Raw genomic sequence first — 24,514 nt, 5'->3', positions numbered from 1 at the left:
CTGTAATCCGTGATGGAGGTCTAGGCATCCACGAGTTTCTCGAGCGCAATCCCCCTGTACTTCCAGTGACCAGGAGGCTGCTTTCTCCTCATCTGCTGCGCTGATTGGTCTCTGACCTTTATAAACAAGAGGCATGTGAACTCGCACAGAAGCCCGGCCCCACACACACTAGGCTATGCAACCTCTTCCCGCCCTTTCCCCCACTGTGATGGACAGCTCACTTGAGGGACCTCGGCGCCTATGGGCGCGGTGGTAAAGTTACAGACACACAGGGTCACTGGAGACAACTCTTCTGGGCCTTTACACAGCTGTAGTATGGGAAAAGCACGATACATTTACCCAACGAGGTAGCACTTACTGCTTTCTCCTCATCTGCTGCTCTGATCGGTCGCTGACCTTTATAAACAAGAGGCATGTGAACTCGCACAGAAACCCGGCCCCACACACACTAGGCTATGCAACCTCTTCCCGCCCTTTCCCTCACTGTGATGGACAGCTCACTCGAGGGACCTCGGCGCCTATGGGCGCGGTGGCAAAGTTACAGACAGCTGTAGTGTAGGAAAAGCACGATACATTTACCCAACGAGGTAGCACTTACTGATTAGCCAGTAGAAAGTACTCCAGTTGAGTATAGTGCAATTGCCCAAAAATCTGCGATTTCGCAGGAAAATCCACAAATTCGCGGATTTTTGCACGAATTTGCGAACCGCGAATTTGCGAATTTTCAAAATTCACCCATACTTACTTCTTTACCACCCCCAGGACGTATGGGGCTGGATTGAGAAACAAGATCCCCGAGGACAATAGCGAGGAGGAAACGGCCCAGCTGACAAAGCCTTGCCGCGCTCCCCTGACAGAGGGACAGCTTCAAAGACCTACCCGACGGTGGAGGAGGCGAACCAAGCTAGGGCCAGTGCGATCGCCGAGGTGGCCTCGTTGAGTGTGGCGGACACCCGGGAACCTCTATCGCCATCCGGGGAGAACAGAGGGACTCAGACTCAGAATCCAGCTCGAGTTTGGTTGGAGACGCCAGCCAGATCCTGCCACATGTGACTACCAGATCAGCGGATGACCTGATGTGAGATGGGCCACGCGCACAAGTATACCCGGGACTATGTTCGGGGGCCATAGAGGGGGCTGTTGGTACTATAGCCCTGAACCTCACTTGGGGGGGGGGGTTCCCTGATGCCTACCTGAGCTCTGTAAGCCGGGGGTGGGGATCCGGAGGAGCGGAGAGGACGGCAATCCTCCAGGTGGACTTTGGCCTAACCACCACCTTTGAACTCTGTCTGTTTGAGCACAGAAGTGTGCAGTTTGGATTGGGGAGATGTTCTCACTTGTCCTGGGGAGGGGGAGTTGGGATGGTTCTTTGAGTATTGGGAAGAGGTTGGTATTATGGTTAACGGGGAGGGATGCTGCTGTCGACGGGGGGAGAGGCCAAGGCATGCTACTCTGTAAGAGGAGCTTGCATGTTATGCATAGAGGTTCTGGGTCTCCGGTCATGCCAGGGAGTAAGCATGAGTACTCATGCAGCAGACACAGACCACCTATAATATAATGTCATGGAATGTTTGGGGCATGAACTCCATGAGTAAAAGGTATAAAATATTCTCACAACTAAATAGGAGAGGGGTGCAAATAGCGATGCTCCAGGAGACTCACACATTGGACAAGGAGGGTGAGGCACTGCGCAGGCGCTGGAGAGGACAGGCGTTTTACACGTCATACTCAGCATTTGCCCGGGGAATCCTGATCTGGGTGCGGGTGGGAGTCCCCTTCCAACCTATTGAGCATAAAATAGATCCAGAGGGAAGGTACGTGATTGTAGCCGGAAGGCTTGACGGGCAGGATGTCACCCTGGTTAATGTATATGGCCTGAAGTGGATCAAGTTAGGTTTCTGGAGCAGCTGTCGGGGGTACTGGCACCGTACATGACTGGCGCGGTTTTAATAGGGGAGGATTTTAATTGTGTGGCAGATCTGAGATGGACCAGTCGCACCCACCTCTTCGGGAATCTCCAGTACATGCAGTGGCTTGGGCTTTTAGGGACTGGCAGGCTCGTTGGGGGCTCGTGGATGCCTGGCGCAGAGCACATCCGACAGACAGGGACTACTCGCACTTATCCCACACCCATGACTTACACGTCCGACTAGACACATTTGTAAGCACACAGGGCCTCTACACTCAGCTGGGGGGGACAGAGTACCTGACCAGAACGGTATCGGACCATAACCCACTTATGATTCGATACAGGGTGGGGAGGATTCTGCAACCCATCCCTACATGGCGCCTCAAACCGGAACCACTCAAAGACCAGGTCTTTCAACAGGAGACTAGGGAACACATCATACAATATTTTGCTGACAATGCGGGCACCACTGACTCTAGAAGCACGGAATGGGAGGCCTTCAAGGCTGTGATCAGGGGGAGGTGCAAGGCTACATTTATTGGGGTGCGTAGGACGCTCACAGCAGACTTAGAGAGAGCAGATGAGGCACTCAGGAACTTAGAGAAGAGGCGGCCGGAACACCCGGAATTGAGGCAGGAACTCCTGACGGCTAAGGAGGAGGTGGCAGTGCAGGTAGAGCGTCTACGATGCTTTGATTTCCAGAAATATATGGATAGGACACATAATGAGCGGGATAAAGCTGGGTGATTACTGGCATGGCTCGCTAACCCGTCCCGGAGGGGAAGTACTATACTGACGATAAGTGACCAGGGGGAGCGCCCATTACATACGCAGGAGGAGATAAGTAGCAGGTTTAGGGAGTACTATACCCGCCTATACAGAAGCACTGGCAATCGCGATATAAACAGAATCGCAGAATACTTGGCACCTCTTCCGCTCCATACACTGGAGGCAGAGGAGGCGGAGTTACTGGGAGCAGCGATTAAGGAACGGGAGATCAGGGGGGAAGTCAAAGCTATGGCAAGAGGGGAAACTCCGGGCACAGACGGACTGCCCCATGAGTTTTATGCCACATACTTGGTGGAGCTGGCTCCCAGGTTAGTGGAACTATATGCGGACACATGGAAGAGTGGGAGTATACCACACACAACGAGAGAGGCGGTAATGGTTCCCCTGCTCAAGCCTGACAAGAACCCCACAGAGTGCTCTGCATATCGGCCACTATTGATGCTAAATCTCGATTTTAAAATTCTTAGTACGATAATGGCCACCAGACTGCTGCCACATATGACCTCCTTGGTACATGCTGACCAAGTGGGATTCATCCCTAGCAGAAGCACCACCCTGAACATTAGGCGGCTGTTCGGGGTGTTACAACAGGGTGCGTTAGAGGCGCAGGAGGGGGCAATGTTCGGCATTAATATTGAGAAAGCGTTAGATAGTCTTGAGTGGGATTTCTTATATGCGGTCCTCGCGCGGATGGGGTTGGGACAGGGATTCATCCAATGGGTTAAATTAGTCTATAAGGACTCAGTGGCGTGGGTTCGTACGGGTCGCACCATTTCCATGCAGTACAGGGTGGAGAGGGGCAGACGGCAGGGGTGTCCCCTCTCCCCCCTGCTTTTCGCACTGGCGATAGAGCCGTTGGCATGTGTGGCAAGATCAGGGACGCCATATGAGGGTATTAGGTTGGCAGAGCAGACGCACCATATAGCATTATATGTGGATGACTTACTGCTTTTCCTGAAGGACTCAGTCACGGCGTTGGAGGGAGCCCGGCGCATGCTGGACGAGTTCGGAACACTTTCTGGACTCTGCGTCAACTGGCAGAAGTCATGACTCTTCCCGATAGCAAGGGAGGCTCTGCCGCTTGCCGGCCCTGGGGGGCCTCCAGTGGGAAACACGTTGTTTTCGATACCTGGGGGTTAGGGTGTATCATGATCTCTCTGACGTCCTGAAGGAAAATATAGGGGGAACTCTACAATCTCTAAAAGGCAGTATGGCGTTCTGGGAGACGTTGCCCCTGTCAGTGGCAGGCGCATATCATTGCTGAAAATGGTAGCGACACCCCGATTGTTATATTTTTTTACCACGCTCCCCGTGTGGATCCCCAAGACATGGTTCTGATCCCTCGAATCTCTTCTGGCCACTTTTATTTGGGGTCCCAGTAGGCACAGAGTGGCGTTGGTTACGTTGTGCAGAGCACAAGCAGAGGGGGGCCTAGCAGTGCCAGATATGGAAAATTATTATCTAGCGGGACAGCTCCAGCGCTTCACACAGTGGGTAGCAGGAAGTCTAGATCCGGACAGGAGGACACCCCCATTCACCCCGAATAGAACAGATGTCCTGAGTACACTCATGGGTACCATTAAGCAGCGCACAATTAAATCCTCTGAACATAAGGTAATAAGAAATTGCTGGGTCAGGTGTCTTCAGAAAACCAAAACTAAACATCCTTACTCCCCAGAGATGTGCGTGGTGCTATTGGAGGCGCTCCCGCATGGGGGTCAGTGGAGAGGGTTGGAGGAATGGGCGCAAGCGGGGATCACTAAGATAGGAGATTTATACGGTGACGGGGAGCTTCTCACATTCGCAGCCTTCCAGGCAAATTGGGATATTCCACAGGGCCATTTTCTGTTATATGGGGCGGTCACTGGGGCTATGCGCAGGCACTGGGGTCATGCGCAGGCACTGGGGTCAGGGGGCTACGGAACCCCCTACACACTCTACATGCGAATACATAAGTCTAGCAGGGGGGGTCATTAAAGCGGTTTCATGTATCTATAGAGCCATCCGGCGGGACTCCACGGGGCCACTGGAGAGCCTGAAAGATAAATGGGAGGCAGATATTGGGAGTCCTATACGGGATAAGGACTGGGAGAATACGCTGCTCCGGGCCACAAAGGTATCCCGCAACGTGAGATTCCAATTAATCAGTTTTTACACTCTACATAGGGCATATATTACACCTGACAGAATTAACCGCTATTTTAATCGGGTGGATGCGAGCTGTCCACGCTGACAGGAGGTAGGGGCTAGTTATATTCACATGATGTGGAGTTGCCCATGGATAGAGGGATATTGGCAAGAAGTGGTTCGGGAGACAGCGCGTGTCACTGAGAAGGAGATCCCATGCACCCCCAGTCATGTGCTGCTCAACCTATTCCCCCACTCTGCTAAAACCAAGGTCACGGCCAGGTTCCAAGATCTGGCATATATACAGACAAAACGCGAACTCCCTAGCAAGTGGAAGGCACCGGCAGTCCGGGGTAGGCAACTGGAAAAGGGAGCTAGTGAAGTGGGCAAGTTGTGAACATAGAATACTGCTTCGGAATGCAAAGAGAGGAATAGGGCGACTGGAGAGGGCGCAGGCCTGGGGGGAGTTGGTGGACGACCTGAAGAATGAGGACCGGGAGTCTGCGCCTAGCACGCCACAGGCAGGATCTCAACCGGCTAGCCCTAGGGGATTGGATTAAGGAGAGGCTCAGGGGGAAGCATGAACGGGCCATAGCCTCCTAACCTCCACGTACAGGGTGGGCTCTATGAACAGGACACACGGCACAGACCGCTCTGACTGAGACCCAGATCATGTATACAGTGAGAGGCAAATTGGCGGGTTGGTCGGCAGCAGCAGTGGAGGGGGTAGTGGGGGGGTCATGGGAGGGGGGAGAATTGCTACGTTGTTAACGTTGATGCAACTCACATACAGCTAGCACCGCATAGTGCGGCAGGCTGTTATAGAGAAGAATGGGGTTTGGAGGGGAGACATGATGCCCGGCTGGGCTGGACACTCTGGAGGAACTTGCGGACATTCCATCATTGCGTATCAATATGTCTATATACTGCTGATTTCAAAACTGCCAATAAAATTTGTTTAACAAAAAAAACTTTTTCCAGATCATCAGTAATAGTGATTTTTGAACGTTTAATCTTTTGACTGTAAATTACTTTTGCATGGGAATTTTCACATTTGGAACCAAAATAAGCGTGTTTAGAGACATTTTCCTGCCCGAAATAAGCCAAATTACAAGCTTCTGAATAGAAGGAAAAGTCTCTAAAAATGTTGGTCACTGTGAGGCCTAAGAAAGTGGTATCCAATTGATATTTTGAATCATTTTTTGTGCAGTCCAGAAAATACATTTTTTGAAAAACTGATGACCCGGACCTTACAAACTTTCTCCAGGGGCCAGTAATAGTTATTTTTTTAGTGTTTAATCTTTTGACTGTAAATGACATTGGATGTGAATAATCACTTTTGGAACTAAAATAAGAGTGAATAGAGTAATTTTCATGCCCGAAATTAGGCAAATTACAAGCTTTTGACTAGGAGGACAAGTCTGTCAAAATGGCAATTTTGGTCATTGTGAGGCCTTAAAATTGGTAATTTAACACAAGGCACAATCCAATTGACATTTTAAATAATTTTTTGTACAGTCAAAAAAATCTATTTTCTGCTGAAAAACTATGACCTCGGACTTTAGGAAATTTCTCCGTATGGTCAATAATGGTGATGTTTGAATGTTTAATCTTTTGTCTGTAAATTACTTTTGGATGGGAATTATCACTTTTGGAACTAAAATAAGTGTGTTTAGAGTAATTTCCTGCCCAAATGAGGCAAATTACAAGTTTCTGAATAGAAGGAAAAGTCTCTAAAAATTGGCAATTTTGGTCACTGTGAGGCCTTAAAAAATGGTTATACAACATGAGGCGAGATCCAGTTGACATTTTGAATCATTTTGTACACAGGCCAAAAAACGAATTTTCTAATGAATAACAATGACGCTGGACCTTACAAACTTTCTGCAGATGGTCAGTAATAATGATCTTTGAATGTTTAATCTTTTGAATGGAAATTACTTTTCCATGGGAATTATTACTTTTGGAACTCAAATGAGTGTGTTTAGAGCATGAGTACTCACAAACTTACTCTCAGGGGCCAAATTTACAGTGTGATTTGTGGCAGAGGGCCACACCGGTGGGGGCGGGGTCAGTGGGGAAGAGCACAAAAAACTGTGACTATGAGGTTGAACATAGGCCCCTGCAGCGGACGCCTTCGTCTACTGAGTCACTGGACCCGGCATACACACATCACCCTCTCTTTTTCGCTCTCCCTCCCTCTCTCTATCTCTCCATGTCTCCCTCCCTCTCTCTCTCTATCTCCCTCCCTCTCTCTATCTCTCTCTCTCTCTCTCTCTCACCCTCTCTCTGTCTCACTCACTCTGTCTGTCTCCCTCCCTCTCACTCCCTCTGTCTCCCTTCCTCTGTCTCCTTCCCTCTGTCTCCCTCTATCTGTCTCTGTCTATCTGTCTCCCTCCCTCTTTCTCCCTCTATCTGTCTCTCTCCCTCTGGCTCCCTCTGTCTGTCACCCTCCTTCCTCTGTCTGTCACTCTTCTCCCTCTGTCTCCCTCTGTCTGTCTCCCTCTGTCTCCCTCTGCCTGTCTGTCTCCCTCTCTCTGTCTGTCTCCCTCTCTCTGTCTCCTTCCCTCTGTCTGTTACCCTCTGTCTCCCTCCCTCTCTGTCTCCCTCTGTCTCTGTCTCCCTCAGTCTGTCTCCCTCCCTCTGTCTCCCACCCTCTGTCTTCCTCCTTCTATCTCCTTCCTTCTATCTCCCTCCCTCTAGCTCCCTCTGTCTGTCTCCCTCTCTCTCCCTCTGTCTCCCCTGGCTCCCTCCCTCTCTCTCTCTGTCTCCCTCTCTCTCTCCCTCTCTCTCTGTCTCCCTCGCTTTCCCTCCCTCTGTCACCCTCTGTCTCCCTTCCTCTGTCTCCCCCCTCTCCCTCCATCTCCCTCTCCCTCGCCCTCTCCGTCTTCTTATCTCTGTCTCTCTGCCTGTCTGTCTCTGTCTCTATCTGTCTCTGTCCCTGTCTGTCTCTGTCCCTATCTATCCCTGTCCCTGTCTGTCCCTGTCTGTCCCTGTCTCCCTCTCTATGTCTCCCTCTCCATCTCTCTGTCCCTGTATCAGTCTGTCTCTGTCTGACTCTGTCTCTATCTCCATCTGTCTCTGTCTGTCTCTGCCTCTATCTGTCCCTGCCTCTAGCTCTGTCTCTAGCTCTGTCTCTATCGCTCTCTTCCTCTGTCTGTTTCTACCTCTCTATGTCTCTACCTCTGTCTCTGCCTCTATCGGTCCCTGCCTCTGTCAGTCTGTCCCTGTCTCTGCCTCTAGCTAGCTCTGTCTGCCCCTGCCTCTATCTGTCTCTGCCTCTATCAGTCTGTCCCTGTCTCTGCCTCTATCTAGCTCTGGCTGCCCCTGCCTCTATCTGTCTCTGCCTCCATCTGGCTCTGTCTCTATATGTCTCTATCTATCTCTGCCTCTATCTGTCTCTGCCTCTATCTGTCTCTGCCTCTGTCTGTCTCTGCCCCTGTCTGTCTGTCCCTATCTCTGTCTGTCTTTGTCTATCTCTGTCTCTATCTGTCTGTTTCTGTCTCTAGCTGTCTCTGTCCCTCGGGCAGTGCACAAGTTCTGTGTCTACATGTCCCCGTCACCAGCCCAGAGACAGCCCCCCCACTCCCCCTCTCCCTGTGTAATGTAAAAGCCAGCTCGTTTACTCTCTGAATTTGCTGCTTCGAGGGGTTTGTGTCCCACCCCTGGGGTCACAACTGTGGTTGGCTTTAATTCTGATTCTCACCCCTGAGCTGTCAGATCAAAGCCCCCCCTTTGGCGCCAGTCACCCGAGTACTTCACAGGTCCTTAAAAGACCATTTACTTGTTAATGAGGCTTTGTTGTATTTGAACTCTTCTTAGCGCCCCTGCATCTCCACTCTTACTATCCCTGGAATCGCCCTGCCCCCATAGAGCAGCAACCGGCAGTGTTTGCTGATACTCTTTAAAAAAAAAAAAAACACAGGTACGATGTCTGCAAGGTCCGTGGGCCACAAAGGAAGGCTTGCTGGGCCGCTGGCGGCCCGCGGACCGTACTATGAGTACCCCTGGTTTAGAGTCATCTTCCTGCCCAAAATCAGCCAAATTAAAAGCTTCTGAATAGAAGGAAAGTCTATAAAAATGGCAATTTTGTTCACGGTGAGGCCTTATAAAATTGTTATTCAACATGAGGTACGATCCAGTTAACATTTTGAATAATTCTTTATACAGTCCAAAAAATCAATTTTCTGAAGAAAAGCGATGACCCCGGACCTTATGAACTTTCTCCAGGTGGTCAGCAATAATGATTGTTGAATCTTTTGACTGTAAATTACTTTTGGATGGGAATTTTCACTTTGGGAACTAAAAAAACTGTGTTTAGAGACATTTTCCTGCCCGAAATCAGCCAAATTACAAGCTTCTGAATAGAAGGAAATCTCTCTAAAAATAGCAATTTAGTCACAGTGAGGCCATAAAAAATGGTTATTCAACATGAGGCGAAATCTAGTTGACATTTTGAATAATTTTTTATACAGTTCAAAAAATCTATTTTCTTATGAAAAACAATGACCATGGACCTTACGAACTTTCTCCAGATGGTCAGTAATAGTGATTTTTTTTATGTTTAATCGTTTGAGTGTAAACTACTGTTGGTTAAAATCAACCACTTTTGCAACTGAAATAAGTGTGTTTAAAATCAAATTCCTGGCTGAAATCAGGCAATTTACAACCTTCTGAATAGAAGGAAAATAAAATAAAATGGCAATTTTGTTCACTGTGTGGCCTAAAAGAGGGGTTATTCAACACGATATTTTGAATAATTTTTTGTACAGTCCCGAAAATACATTTTCTGATAAAAACTGATGACCTGGGCCTTACAAACATTCTCCGAAGGGGCCAGTAATAGTGATTTCTTAGTGTTTAATCTTTTGACTGTAAATGATTGTTGGATGTGAATAATCACTTTTGGAACTAAAATAAGAGGGAATAGAGTTGTTTTCATGCCCGAAATCAGCCAAATTACAAGCTTCTGACTAGGAGGACAAGTCTGTCAAAATGGCAATTTTGGTCACTGTGAGGCCTTCAAAAAATGGTTATTCAACATGAGGCGCCATCTAGCTGACATTTTGAATAATTTTTTACACAGTCCCAAAAAATCTATTTTGTGATGAAAAACGATTACACTGGACCTTACGAACTTTCCTCCAGATGGTCAGTAATAGTGGTGGTTCAATGTTTAATCTTTTGACTGTAAATGAGTTTGCATGGAATTATCACTTTTAAAACTAAAATAAGTGTGTTTAGAGTCATTTTCCTTTCCGAAATCAACCAAATTACAAGCCTCTGAATAGAAGAAAAAGTCTCTAAAAATTAAAATTTTAGTCACTGTGAGGCCCTAAAAATTGTTATTCAACATGATGCGCGATCCAGTTGACATTTTGTATCATTTTTTTACACAGTCCGAAACATCCAATTTTTTTTAACATCTTTTCATTAACTGTTTGCTCAATTGACCACAGATGACAGTTGTTACAGTAATTTGTACCCAGTTGACAATTCAGTCTTACCACCTTTGGCTCCTGGGTGTACATAAGGACATCAATAGTCTTCATTTCAGGAGACACAACCCTTACTAGTATATATGTATAATCTGCAAGGCCACCCCTTCGACCAAAAACAGAGCTGCACTTTCTCTTAGCCATGTCACTATGGGTGATGGTCCTCCACGCCCAATCCCAGTCTATATTTTTTCCCATGATGACCATATTCTCTCCCACCTTTTGGCGCACCTTCTTCTGTTATAGGCCGTTTCTTCTGCCCTTTGGCACCAATCTAGGTCTTGTTCCCATTCCCTTTGTGTTGGCAGAGAGGATGACCCCCACCTCCTTGCAATATTCCTTTTGGCTATCCCAGCCGCCAGATTCCTGTGTACCTGTGCCAGTCAAAGTCCCCTTTAATCATCAGGAGGAGCCATTTTGCACCCATAGGGACCAGCACACTTAAAACGTTGAACAGGACCTCCGTAACCTCCCGCCAGTAATTAGCTATCCTCTGGCATTCCCACAAGATATGGAAAAATGTGCCTTCTTGCTGACACCCTCTGATGCAGAGCACTGTGTGTGTTTTACCCTAAGTGTGGAGGTGCATGCACGGGTAGTATGTGCGGTGTAGTATTTTTTAAGTTGCACTAACCTAAATCGCATCCATACTGCGACCTCTCTTGGACTTTACAATGCCTCCTGCCAATCTGTGTCATCTATGGTTCCCACATCATCAGTCCATGCTGCCCTAAGCGTCAGTAGGGGGTCTGGCCTGTTATTTACCAACTTACGGTATATTGTGGTAGTAGACTTGTCCATAATAGGGTCAAGGAGTAGTCTGTCTTCCAGAGGCGTGTACTCCAGAACGAGTTGGCATGCTGGATGTGTCCGCCACAGAGCGGGCATTAGCCTAAGATAGTGGTATTTTTGCGTGTAATGCAAAGCGCACTCCTGTTGCAACATTTCAAAGGTGAGTGGCGTTTCCCCCCTCCCTACATCACCTAGGTGTTTAATCCCTAACAGCTTCAACTTTCCGAAGTCTGTTAGTGTAGCTACCTCCTTGAGGAGATCCACTCCCATAGCGGGGTTTGAGAAGTCAACTCCCCGGTCATGTCCAGTTGTTCATTCACCTCCCCCAGCAGTCCACTACTACCTTTGTATGTGGTGGACACTCCAGCTTTCTTTTCCTTGAGTATAGGAGTGAAGCATAATAGCCCCTGGCATGCCGGCCCTCAGCCCTAAAGGCTGGTTCACTTTCAGCGGCATATACCAAGTAGTTGATAACCATAAGCTGAGAGGCTCAATAGTAAAGTCTGATATCCGGAACCGCCAACCCCCCATCATAGACTCCCGTTGCAACTTGGTGAGCGCAATTCAAGGTGAGCCCCCTTGCCACAGCAACAGTCTGACTTCCTGAGATATATTTTTAAAAATTGGTGGGGGGACTCGGTACGGGGTGTTTTGGAGAACATAGTGAAGGTGCAGCAGGGCCATCATTTTGAACAGGGCCGCCCTGCCCCGCAATGACAGCGGGAGGGTACGCGAGGGGTGCACGTCCGCGCTAAGGCGCTACAGCTGGGGATCGAGATTTCCCCACATGAACCCCTTGTGATCTCTCGTTATATAGATGCCCAGGCAAAACATTTATTTTCTGATGAAAAAAGATTACCCTGGACCTTACGATCTTTCTCCAGATGGTCAATAATAGTGATGTATGATCTTTTGACAGTAAATAACTGTTGAATATGATTAACCACTTTTGGAACTAAAATAAGTGTGTTAAGAGTCGTTTTTATGCCTGAAATCGAGCAAAATACACGCATCTTACTAGAAGGAAAAGTCTATAAAGATGGCAATTTTGGTCACTGTGAGGCCTTAAAAATGGTTATTCAACATGAGGCACGATCCAGTTGACATTTTGAATCATTTTTTGTACATTCCCAAAAATTATGAATAATGATGACGCTGGACTTCACAAACTTTTCACAGATCGTCAGTAATAGTGATTTTTTAATGTTTCATCTTTTGACTGTAAATGACTTTTGGATGGGAATTTTCACTTTTGGAACTAAAATAAGTGTGTTTAGAGACATGTTCCTGCCCAAAATCAATCAAATTACAAGCCTCTGAATCAGAAGAAATCTCTAAAAATTGCAATTTCGTCACTGTGAGGCCTCAAAACATGGTTATTCAACATGGGGCGCGATCTAGTTGATATTTTGAATCATTTTGTGTACAGTCCAAAGAAAGCAATTTTATTTTGGAACTAAAATAAGTGTGTTTAGAGTAATTTTCCTCACCAAAATCAGCCAAAATACAAGCATCAGAATAGGAGGAAAAGTCTCTATGAGGCTTTAAAAAATGGTTATTCAACATGAGGTGCGATCCAGTTGACATTATGAATAATTTTTGTACAGTCAAAAAATCCATTTTTGGATGAAAAACGTTGACATCAGACCTTCCAAAATGTATCCAGATGGTCAGTAATAGTCATTTTTTGAATGTTTAATCTTTTGATTGTAAATGACTTTTGGATGGGAATTATCACTTTTGAAAAACTATGTTGTGGGTAGAGTCACCTACCCTACAGGATGTGCGCTCAATTCACAATGAAACATATGTTTCTTCACAAAGTTCGATTTATTGGTTTCCAAGTTCAATTCATAATCAGAAATATCTTTTTCAAAACCATGTTTAGGTTCAACGAATAGTTGCAAACATAATGGAAATCTTATGATGCAAATTTCATGATAATTGTCGAAGCTTCAATACACCCAATGCATTTCGGGTCAACAACGGTGACCCTTCGTCAGGGGTCTGTAAGAGAGGTTAAACAGGACCAAATCAAAACCTCCACAATATAATCAGGCAGTTCGATTTAAACAAAAGGCATTTTGAGGGACCGCAGGCATACCGAGGAAAAAAACGAAATGTGTCAAAAAGTGGAGATAACATCCGGATAAAGCGACAAATCCTTAAGATCAGTGTGCCGTGATGTGGAACGTCGAGGAAAGAGTCTCTGAGGAGTTATTCAAAGAATACAGGACATGTCTAAAAGATATATGCTGCTATCGAAAAGTTGTAAAGATGCCACGTGCTAAATTAAATGTGCAGTTATATAACTACAATGCACGCAAATACAAACGATTAAGAAAAAACTTACATGGGACTGGGCGGTGCCGCATCTCTCAAGTATCGGGTAACAGAGGGTTTAATCTCTCTTACAGACCCCTGACGAAGGGTCACTGTTGTTGACCCGAAATGCATTGGGTGTATTGAAGCTTCGACAATTATCATGAAATTTGCATCATAAGATTTCCATTATGTTTGCAACTATTTGTTGAACCTAAACATGGTTTTGAAAAAGATATTTCTGATTATGAATTGAACTTGGAAACCAATAAATCGAACTTTGTGAAGAAACATATGTTTCATTGTGAATTGAGCGCACATCCTGTAGGGTAGGTGACTCTACCCACAACATAGTTTTTCATTCAAGAAGGCACGGACAGACTACGTGCGACTAATGTAGCGCCAACTTGATCCCATTTAAGCTTTGATCAAGACATCGTTCATTAACCACAGTGTGCACGGGGATAATACAGTTTCTCATTGTTTCATTCAGTCTACCTCATCCCTGATTGCACCTAACGTCAAAACATGCAATTAGACGACATCGCTTTATTAACCACAAATAAAGCAGAAACCTTAGGATTCACACCGGAAGCTGCCCAAGAAATATATGGGTTAATACAGGAGACCAGGAAATTCACTCCACATAAAACCACCACTGCGCAATTACTGAGACAATTTGAGTACATGAGCAAAAAGGAGATCAATCAAAGGTTACATGCAACCACATTGATACATTATCACAAAAACAAAAGAATACCAAGAGGACTCAGAATCGCTCTAAAGCCAATGCTCTGTAAAAACGGCAAAAAATTTGTAGAGAAATGGTATCAGATTTTAAATAAATGTTCGTTGGATTTGATCCTACTGATCGTAGAGGAGCTTTTGAAATTACTATCTGAAATAGAAGATGAAATCAAAATCATTCAGATTGAAATCAACAAAATTCCTGACTTACAAAAAACATTAGAAGACATCAACACCAAACTTGAACGGTACGCAAAAGAAGTGAACGAACGCAAAATACGTAAATATCGACGAGACACGTTGGATTATAAACTTGAAGAAGTTTATACCTGGGCTGAAATATACAATCAGAAAAAATGGCAACCACCACAGCAACCACAAAAAACCGGCTTCACATCCTCACAAGAAAGCGTAGTCTCCGACTCGGATATTGCCCAATCAAGAGCACCTGTAAACATCGCCAGCAAAACCACAGCAAAACCATCTACAAGCAACACCAGTCAACAACCGGCTTTTTTAGAAATAAGCCCAGCGGCCAATGCTCCACCAATTATAGAAGAACCACAAGAAGGGGTCAGAGAAACCGAAGAGGAAATAGCCAAAAGGACGAGGAGCCAGATGTCAAAAACTACTTAATTATCAATATTTTTTCGAAAAATCTAACACTTGCGCAGAAAAAACTTCTGAATAAAGGGACCTCTTTTGTTCCTACTTATCGTTCCAATCAAGCAGAGACGGAAATTGCTTTATTCAAATTCTTTAGAACTTTGAAGTTAAGATTTTTCTTTAAGGATGTTCAAGAAACACAAGTAACAGACACATGGGATAAAGATTTCAAACCTAAGAGCAATTTTTGCGCTCCCTTTTCCCACAAGACGATAGAAGCTTTTGAAAGATCAGTGCTATCAGAAGTTCAACGCATCTCTTTCACTAAACCTAAGAAAACTAATTTATCCCCCAACGAATGGAACACCTTAAAGTTGTTAAGCCAAGACAAGAGTTTAACGTTCCAGAAAGCCGATAAAGGTGGTGCGCTGATCGTCATGGATACTGAGTTCTATTTCAACAGTGTGAATGATCACGTCAATAATGAAGACATTTATCTACTCTTGGATTCAGATCCAACTCATGAGTACCAACGGACCTTACAAACAATTTTAGACCATGCATTGAAAATTAATTGGATTAGTCAAAAGACACACAAATTCTTTAAGATGAAATATCCTAGGAGACAGCAACTGTACATGTTGCCTAAAATCCATAAGGATCCAATTAAACCACCATTCAGACCCATAGTTTCGGCCTGTGGTTCTATCTCTGAACCCATTGGAAAATTTGTTGATCGGTTTTTGCAACCCATCGTACAGAATAGTACGACGTACATCAAAGACACCACAGCATTCTTGAATCTTCTTAAAACAGTGACACTGAACAAAGACACCACATATTGGTTATGTACTATAGATGTGACTGCCCTGTACACATCCATCCCCCATAATGAGGGCATTGAAGCTCTGGATTGGAGCCTTCTCAATAGGGATCTAGAAAACTCACAGAGAATTTTCATCATGGAGTTGATGCAATTCGCACTGTACCACAGCTATTTTGAGTGGCAGGGTCAATTCTTCAACCAATGTAATGGGACATCCATGGGTTTTGGGGGGGCACCCTCATACACCAATATCTATATGCACAAATTTGAAACAGACTATATTCTACACAATCAATGTTGGATCGAAGGTCTCATAATGTTTAAACGTTACATTGATGATATTTTTTTAATTTGGCAAGGTTCCAGACAACAACTTGAAGAAAACATCTCAGTGTTGAACACACACAATGATCGCATCAAATTCACACACAACATTGAGACAGAAACCATCGCATTTTTGGATGTTCAAGTAATGATGCGCAACAATATCATTAGCACTAAAGTATACACGAAAAAGACAGATAAAAATGCAAGCCTTTTGTTCCAAAGTTTTCATCCAGAATCTTTAAAAAAAGCATTTACCCACGTCACAGTATGTCAGATTAAAAAGAATTACCACTAATGATCAGGATTTACAGGATTCATTGAAACAGCAAACCTTCAAATACCAACAAAGAGGTTATCCACAAGATATTCTAGACACATCGCTCAAAAGAATCGCAGAACTACCCAGAGCAACTCTATTACAAGAGCAAGTTAAAACGATAGACAAGAAAACAGTATGTGTCATGAAGTATTCCACCGAATCAACTAGAATCAAACGTATAATCAATAATCATTGGTCATTGATCAGAATGGAACCGGACCTGAAGGGTCTATACAGTGAAAAAATCACATTTGCATTTCAAAGGTCCAAGAACTTAAAAGAACTGTTAAGTACACCAAAGAAAGAAAAAAACACATGGAAAGGTATGCAGAGATGTTTAAATTGCACACACTGCAACAGCGTTATAGTAGGTAAATCATTTACCCACCCAACTAAAGGCAATCAAATTGAGTTACAACACACCAGCACATGCGACACCACTAATTGTATCTATGCCATCAAATGCCCTTGTGGTAAAATATATGTGGGACAAACCGAGCGAAAAAGTTCGCGTTACTGAACACAAGAGTAACATTTGCCTTGCTAACATGAAATCCACTATAGCTAGTCACTGGAAAGAAGCTGGTCACCAAATCGCTCAATTAAGATTCATGATTTTAGAGACTATTCCACGACGCCGAGACATGGATCCCATGAAACAGAGACTGAGAGCAGAGTACTATTGGATCAAAAAATTGAATTCCATGCATCCGATCGGGATGAATGATCGGATCGAACATTCATGTTTTTTGTAACTTGTCCAGATACTTTTACCATTGACTTATGAGATGTCCTGAGTCCTCATATAACAGATTATTATTCCATCTCCGATTTTTCTGATATATAATATGTATTTTTGTAATTTACGCATGTAATTGATGTTGTTTTGATTTGATCCTTTTTATTTGCTCTTCCCGTTACATGCTTCGTTTTGTTCATCCATGCTATTTGTATTCACATAACTTTACTATCGATTGTCCGTGTCACTCACACTTCCTGTATGAAGCACACATACTCATATCACATGGTGCATGGTTTGGGTACATCCGCCTTTCCTATTGGCTATTCCACGGTGACCACATGATTCTTGAGCACAGACATCCCCTATCAGTAGCAGCGTTACGAAAACCCTCTGTTACCCGATACTTGAGAGACCCGGCACCGCCCGGTCCCATGTAAGTTTTTTCTTAATCGTTTGTATTTGCGTGCATTGTAGTTATATAACTGCACATTTAATTTAGCACGTGGCATATTTACAACTTTTCGATAGCAGCACATATCTTTTAGACATGTCCTGTATTCTTTGAATAACTCCTCAGAGACTCTTTCCTCGAGGTTCCACATCACGGCACACTGATCTTAAGGATTTGTCGCTTTATCCGGATGTTATATTCACTTTTTGACACATTTCGGTTTTTTCCTCGGTATGCATGCGGTCCCTCAAAATGCCTTTTGTTTAAATCGAACTGCCTGAATATGTTGTGGAGGTTTTGATTTGGTCCTGTTTAACCTCTCTTACAGACCCCTGACGAAGGGTCACCGTTGTTGACCCGAAATGCATTGGGTGTATTGAAGCTTCGACAATTATCATGAAATTTGCATCATAAGATTTCCATTATGTTTGCAACTATTCGTTGAACCTAAACATGGTTTTGAAAAAGATATTTTCTGATTATGAATTGAACTTGGAAACCAATAAATCGAACTTTGTGCAGAAACATATGTTTCATTGTGAATTGAGCGCACATCCTGTAGGGTAGATGACTCTACCCACAACATAGTTTTTCATTCAAGAAGGCACGGATAGACTACGTGCGACAAATGTAGCGCCAACTTGATCCCATTTAAGCTTTGATCAAGACATCGTTCATTAACCACAGTGTGCACGGGGATAATACAGTTTCTAATTATCACTTTTGGTCACTTTGAGGCCTTCAAAATTGATATTCAACATAAGGCGCGATCCAGGTGACATTTTGAATCATTTTTTGTATATTCCAAAAAATAAATTCCCAGATGAAATACGATGACCCTGGACCTTGCAAACTTTCTCCAGATGGTCAGTTATAGTGATTTTTGAACTTTTAATCTTTGAACTGTAAATGACTGTTGGATCACTTTTGGAACTAAAATAAGTGTGTTTAGAAGCATTTTCATGAAAAATTGCAATTTTGGTCACTGTGAGGCCTTAAAAAAGAGTTATTCAACATGAGGCATCATCCAGTTGACATTTTCAATCATTTTCTGTGTATTCCCAAAAATCTCTGTTCTGATTAAAAACTATGCCCCCGGACCTTCCAAACTTCCTCCAGATAGTCTGTAATAGTGAACTTGGAATGCTCAATCTTTCAACTGTAAATGACTTTTGGATGGGAATTATCACTTTCGGAACTAAAATAGGTGTGTTTAGAGTAATTTTGCTTACCGAAGTCAGCAAAATACAGGCTTCTGACTAGAAGGAAAAGTCTTTAAAAATGTCAATTTTGCTCACCTTGAGGCCTTAAAAAATTATTATTCAACATGAGGCGGGATCTAGTTGACATTTTGAATAATTTTTTGTGCAGTCCAAAAAATAAATTTCCTGAAGAAACATAATTACCCCGGAGCTTATGAGCTTTCTTCAGATGGTCAGTAACAGTGATTTTTTAATGTTTTGAATGAAGAAGACCTCCAACCCTCGGACTAGGTCCACTCTCTCCACGTAGCTCTGTTGTGCCTTCTCTTGCCTCCAGGCCCGACCTCCTCCGTGGGAAGTTTGAGGCTGCTGCCCGCTCCTGTGCCTGCTGCCCGCTCTAACTGGGACCAGACTGCCTACAACCACCTTTCTCAGCCGTTTATTTCCTTAATTTTTCCATGTTGCGCCACTGTTATTGTGCCCATCTGTGTCTTGCTCTATTTCCATCATTGTTTTTATTTTCTCGTGCCTGCCTGTTCCATTTGCCTTTGCAACTGCGGCCCCTGTGGCCCCTCCCCCCAGGAACTCCCCCGCTCTCTCCTCCCAGCCTCTCCTCACTCCCACCTCCCCTACTTAATGGCGGCCGCGCGCAGCAGGCAAGTTGCTGGTGCACCAAAGGCGTGCCAAAGGCAAGCCCGTCTGTGCCCGTCCACGACCCGACTGAGGTCAGCACCATCAACCCTGGACCGCCCACTACCCATCGCTGCGACACCACCACCCTCCTCGCACTCAACCCTGGAAGACTTAGAGAATGCCAACAGGCCTCAGCGAACACGACCCATGGCCATTTCTCCTGCCTCCACTGCCACCAGACCGTCACCTCCACCCTGGCCTCCAGCACCACAGATGCCAGCACCGGCGACAACCTAAAATGCATCCTCCTCAACATACGCTCCGTACACAAACACACCATGGAAATCTGGAACCTACTTGACTCTCTCTTGCCCGACATCGCCTTCTTCACAGAGTCCTGGACCAATGCATCCTCCGACCCCATCATCAGCACTGCCATCCCAGACGTATACAAGATCAGGAGGAAAGACCACCCCAACCACCCATGAGGGGGCCTCACCTTCGCCCACAAGAGCACCCTTCGCTTTACCACTTCCAGCGAAACCTTCCCCTTCGCTGAACACCTGCATTTTCAGATCCAGACCACCCCCTAAGCCACACTCGTCTACAGATCCCCCGCCCCCGAACACCCTTCGCCACCACCATCACCGGCTTCATCGCACCCTACGCAATCGCCTCAACAAACTGCATACTTATTGGAGACCTGAACTTCCACCTCAACAACCCCAGTGACCCCAAACTCCACTATCCTTCATGACAACCTCGGCAGCATCAGACTTAAACAACTTGTCAACACAACAACCCACAGAACAGAACACACTCTCGACCCCATCTTCGCGGCAGGAAACAACATCCAATTCAGCCACACAACGCAGCTGCCATGGACCGTCCACCACTGCGTACACTTCACCATCAACAAACCCAAGGTACCCAAACCAACCCCATGCCCACCAGGAAGGAACTATAGCAAGGTTACCGACGAGCAACTTAACTCCAACCTCACCCGAGACAACCACACCTGGGCACCCAATGCAAACGACGCAGCAAGAGAACTCCACACTGGGATCTCCAACTGCACAAACAAGCTTGTCCCCCTACGCAACCCTGACAGGTAGCACACTGAATGGAAGGAGCTTGGTCCTTTTATTCCCACACAGGGGCTCAAAAGAAGGCGGTACAAGTACAAAATGCTGCTTTTAGGTGGGAGGAGCTAACAGTTGCTAATTCTGGTGAACACATCCTGACAGTTACAGACTAACAGCAGCTGCATGGACAGCTGCAAGCTCAACTGAGCATGAAGCATGAAGCAGAAGAGGCTAAATATACCTTGTCACTAGGCAGATTTCAAGAGCAGTTAACAGAAAGGTAGGACAGAGCACATGGCGAGCACATGGTAGCACATGGCAAAAAAAATGGCTGACAGAAATACAAAATGGATTCCACAACACGGACAAGATAGTCTCTAAATACAGGATGGCTTCTGCTAATGCTAACCTAATCGCTGCCAAATTACAACACTGCAATGGATCCGATCATTCCTCACCAGAAGAAGCCAAAGGATCAAACTCCCACCCTTCCTCTCCGACCCCATGAAAATCACCTGCAGGGTCCCACAGGGTTTATCACTGAGCCCCACCCTCTTCAACATCTACATGGCCCCCCTCGCAGCCATCGTCTGACAACACGGCCTCAACATCATATCCTATGCTGACGACACCCAGCTCATCCTCTCCCTCACCGACTCATCACTCACCATGAACCGACAAGTCAACGCCATCACCTCCAACTGCTTCAACACCCTCTGCATCCTCCACAAGACCTTCAAGTGGATCCCCCTGAGTCAAGGAAGACAGTCACCCACGCACTCATCAACAGCAGACTGGACTATGGAAATGCACTCTAAGCCAGTATTAACAAGTCTCTACTCCCCAAACTCCAGGCAATACAGAACACCCCTGCCAGACTCGTCCTTGGCATCCTTGACATGAACACATCAGCCGACACCTACGGAGTCTCCACTGGCTCCTAGTGGAGAAAAGAGTCACGTTCAAAATCCTCACTCATGCCTGCAAATGCCTACACAACAACGGACACAAAAACCTCAAAGACAGAATCAACTTCTACGTACCCAAAAGAAACTTTCGATCTTCCAACCTTGCACTGGCTGAAACCCCGCGCATCTACAGAGCCAGAGCAGGTGGAAGATCCTTCTCTCACATTGCAGCCAAGACCTGGAACGAGCTACCGGCAGACGTCCGATGCACCCCCTCCCTGAACACCCTCAGGAAGATCCTCAAGTAGTGCGCTTATAATTCCCTGATTGATTGATTGAATGTTTAATCTTTTGACTGTAAATGTCTTTTGGGTGGGAATTATAACTTTGGAAACTAAAATAAGTGTGTTTAGAGTAATTTTCCTGCACAAAATTAGGCAAATTACAAGCTTTTGAATAGGAGGAAAAGTCTATAAAAATGGCAGTTTTGTCACTGTGAGGTCTAAAAAAATGGATTTTTCGACATGAGATGCGATCCACTTGACAATTTAAATAATTTTTTTACAGTCCGAAAATTGCATTTTCTGATGAAAAACGATGACCCAGACCTTACGAACTTTCTCCAGATGGTCAGTAATATCGATTTTTGAAAGTTTAATCTTTTGACTGTAAATAACTGTTGAATTGGAATGATCACTTTTGGAACTAAAATAAGTGTGTTTAGAGTCATTTTCCTGGCCGAAATAAGCCAAATTACAAGCATCTGAATAGGCGGAAAATTCTCTAAAATTTGCAATGTTGGTCACTATGAGGCCCTAAAATATGGTTATTCAACATAAGGTGCCATCCAGTTGACATTATAAATCAATTTTTGTACAGTCCAAAAAAATCAATTTTCGGATGAAAAACGTTGACACCAGACCTTACGAAATGTATCCAGATGGACAGTAATAGTCATTTTTTGAATGTTTAATCTTTTGATTGTAATGACTTTTGGATGGGAATTATCACTTTTGTAACAAAAATTAGCGTCTATGAAATCATTTTTCTGCCCTAAATCATGAAACATTGGAGTTTCTGAATAGGAGGAAAAGTCTTTAAAAATGGCAATTTTGGTCACTGTGCGGCCTAAAAAGTGGTTATTCAACAAGAAGAGCGATCCAATTGATATTTTGAATCATTTTTTGTAGTAAAAAAAAACAGTTTTCTGATGGTAAACGATGAGCCTGGACCTTACGAACTTTTTCCAGATAGTCAGTAATAGTGATTTTTTAATGTTTCATCATTTGACTGTAAAATTACTTTTGTATGGTAATTATCTTTTTTTTCTTTTTCTTTTCAACAGAGGGTACAAAAAGAAAGAATGACCAGGAAGAAAAAAAATTAAATAGAATAATAAAAGGAGAAATACTAATATATACTGGCATTATTAACAAATAAGCATGTTCCATAAGAAAAATAGACAATTACATATGTACACATATCTATATGCAAGGAGCCCCTCTACAACTCAAAGTATTTCCAGATAACCGAACATCTTTGCATCAACCTTATAGTTCTAGTCTTAGCTAATGCTCGTTCCCTTTCATAAATATTTTTAATGAGAGCCATCCATTCAAAGAAAGTAGGAGGTTTAGGCGAGATCCATTTGTTGTATAGTATTTTAGGACCCTACTGTAATTTTCCCGATTCATGTCCTTATATAGGTATAAATCTCCATATCCTTATATAGGCATAAAAATCATAACCATATTTAGACATAGCTCATGCAGTCCAAATACGGCAGGGCTACTTCCACTAGTTCCGAAAATCCACAGCGATTTCTTGGAAAACTCAGCTTCAGCAGTTATGGACTTCCCCTTGCTTGAATATTGATTTGTCCAAGAGCTCATGGAGTTTTCAAAGAACTGAGACTCTTTGATGACGTTATTATGTCCACATTTACGTCAAACTCGGCACCTTCAAGGTATAAATATGCCCACACTTGCCATAGTACACACACTGTGGTTTGGAGCAGTTCGACTATCTACTTACCCGACGCATCCTGCTACAGCAAGTGCGGAAGGAAGCCGACCCTCCAGCAGACGGACTGAGAGAGACGCTGTCTTTTCTCCTGCCGAGAAATCCAGCTCCAGTGTTTCCAAGCTACCCTTGCGGTTTGTTGGGAAATAGAGTCCTGATATTGACCTTCTTCATTCTAAACCAAGGTACGGAGCTGATTAGACCCTAAGAGAAATCTTGGATAGATTCATTGGCAAAGAATACTAAATGTATGCTACACCTCACTTACTTCTTTCCTCGTACTAAGCTTAGGTTTGGTACATCGGGGTAGGCGTATTTTAGAAGCACCAGTTGAGTACTTTTTAGCCTCTGTTATTTATGTATGTATTTATCTATGGTCTAGGAACCATACAATGCTCTTACAGTATTATTTTATTCTACTCTTTTTACTGTATGCACTATATTTTGCAACCAGTATTACAATTGTAGCAGTTCATTTCTCATGCTTGAGAAAGAAGACTGTTCAATAAATCCTTTTATTGAAAACGCCCATCTATCTATGTCTCTGCACCTCTGGTGAAACGAAGCATGCACGAATGACTGAGTAAAATATCTATCTATTGTTTCCACGACTCTGAAGATCAGTTTTATCTTGGGGAAAAAAAGTTGTCATGTTTATGCGGTTGTCAGAAACTAGGGGCCCGATGTAGGTAAATCAGATTTACCGCTTCATAAATACCAAATTTTACCGATTCGGTATTCATGAATCGGTAAATCTGATGTAGGTATTCATTCTGTAAAAAATACCGAATCGGTATTATTCGGTATTTACCGATTCTGTAATTACAGAATCGGTATTTGTCATTGATTCCTATGGGCCTTGAAGCCCATAGGAATTAATGGCAAATACCGATTCGGTAATTACTGAATCGGTAAAAATAACGAATTGCCAAGGGGGACAGGGTGCCACTTTCACACCCTGTAGCACCCCCGTTTTTGGCTTGTGTGCAGTGTGACACACATACATGTCCTTAGGGCATGTATGTGTGCCACATTGCACAGGTGTAGATGCACAGATGTGCATGTACACAGAAATTTGTAATTTACCATGCAACAGTATTACATGGTAAATAACGAATTTCTAAGGGCCTGTGGCACTGTAAACTGTGCCACCTACATTTGGAATTACAGAATCGGTATATTTACCGATTCGGTAATTTTACCGAATCG

This window comes from Lissotriton helveticus, chromosome 12 (assembly GCF_964261635.1).
Source record: "Lissotriton helveticus chromosome 12, aLisHel1.1, whole genome shotgun sequence".
In the NCBI taxonomy this organism is placed as follows: domain Eukaryota; kingdom Metazoa; phylum Chordata; class Amphibia; order Caudata; family Salamandridae; genus Lissotriton; species Lissotriton helveticus.
This window is presented reverse-complemented; position numbering follows the sequence as displayed.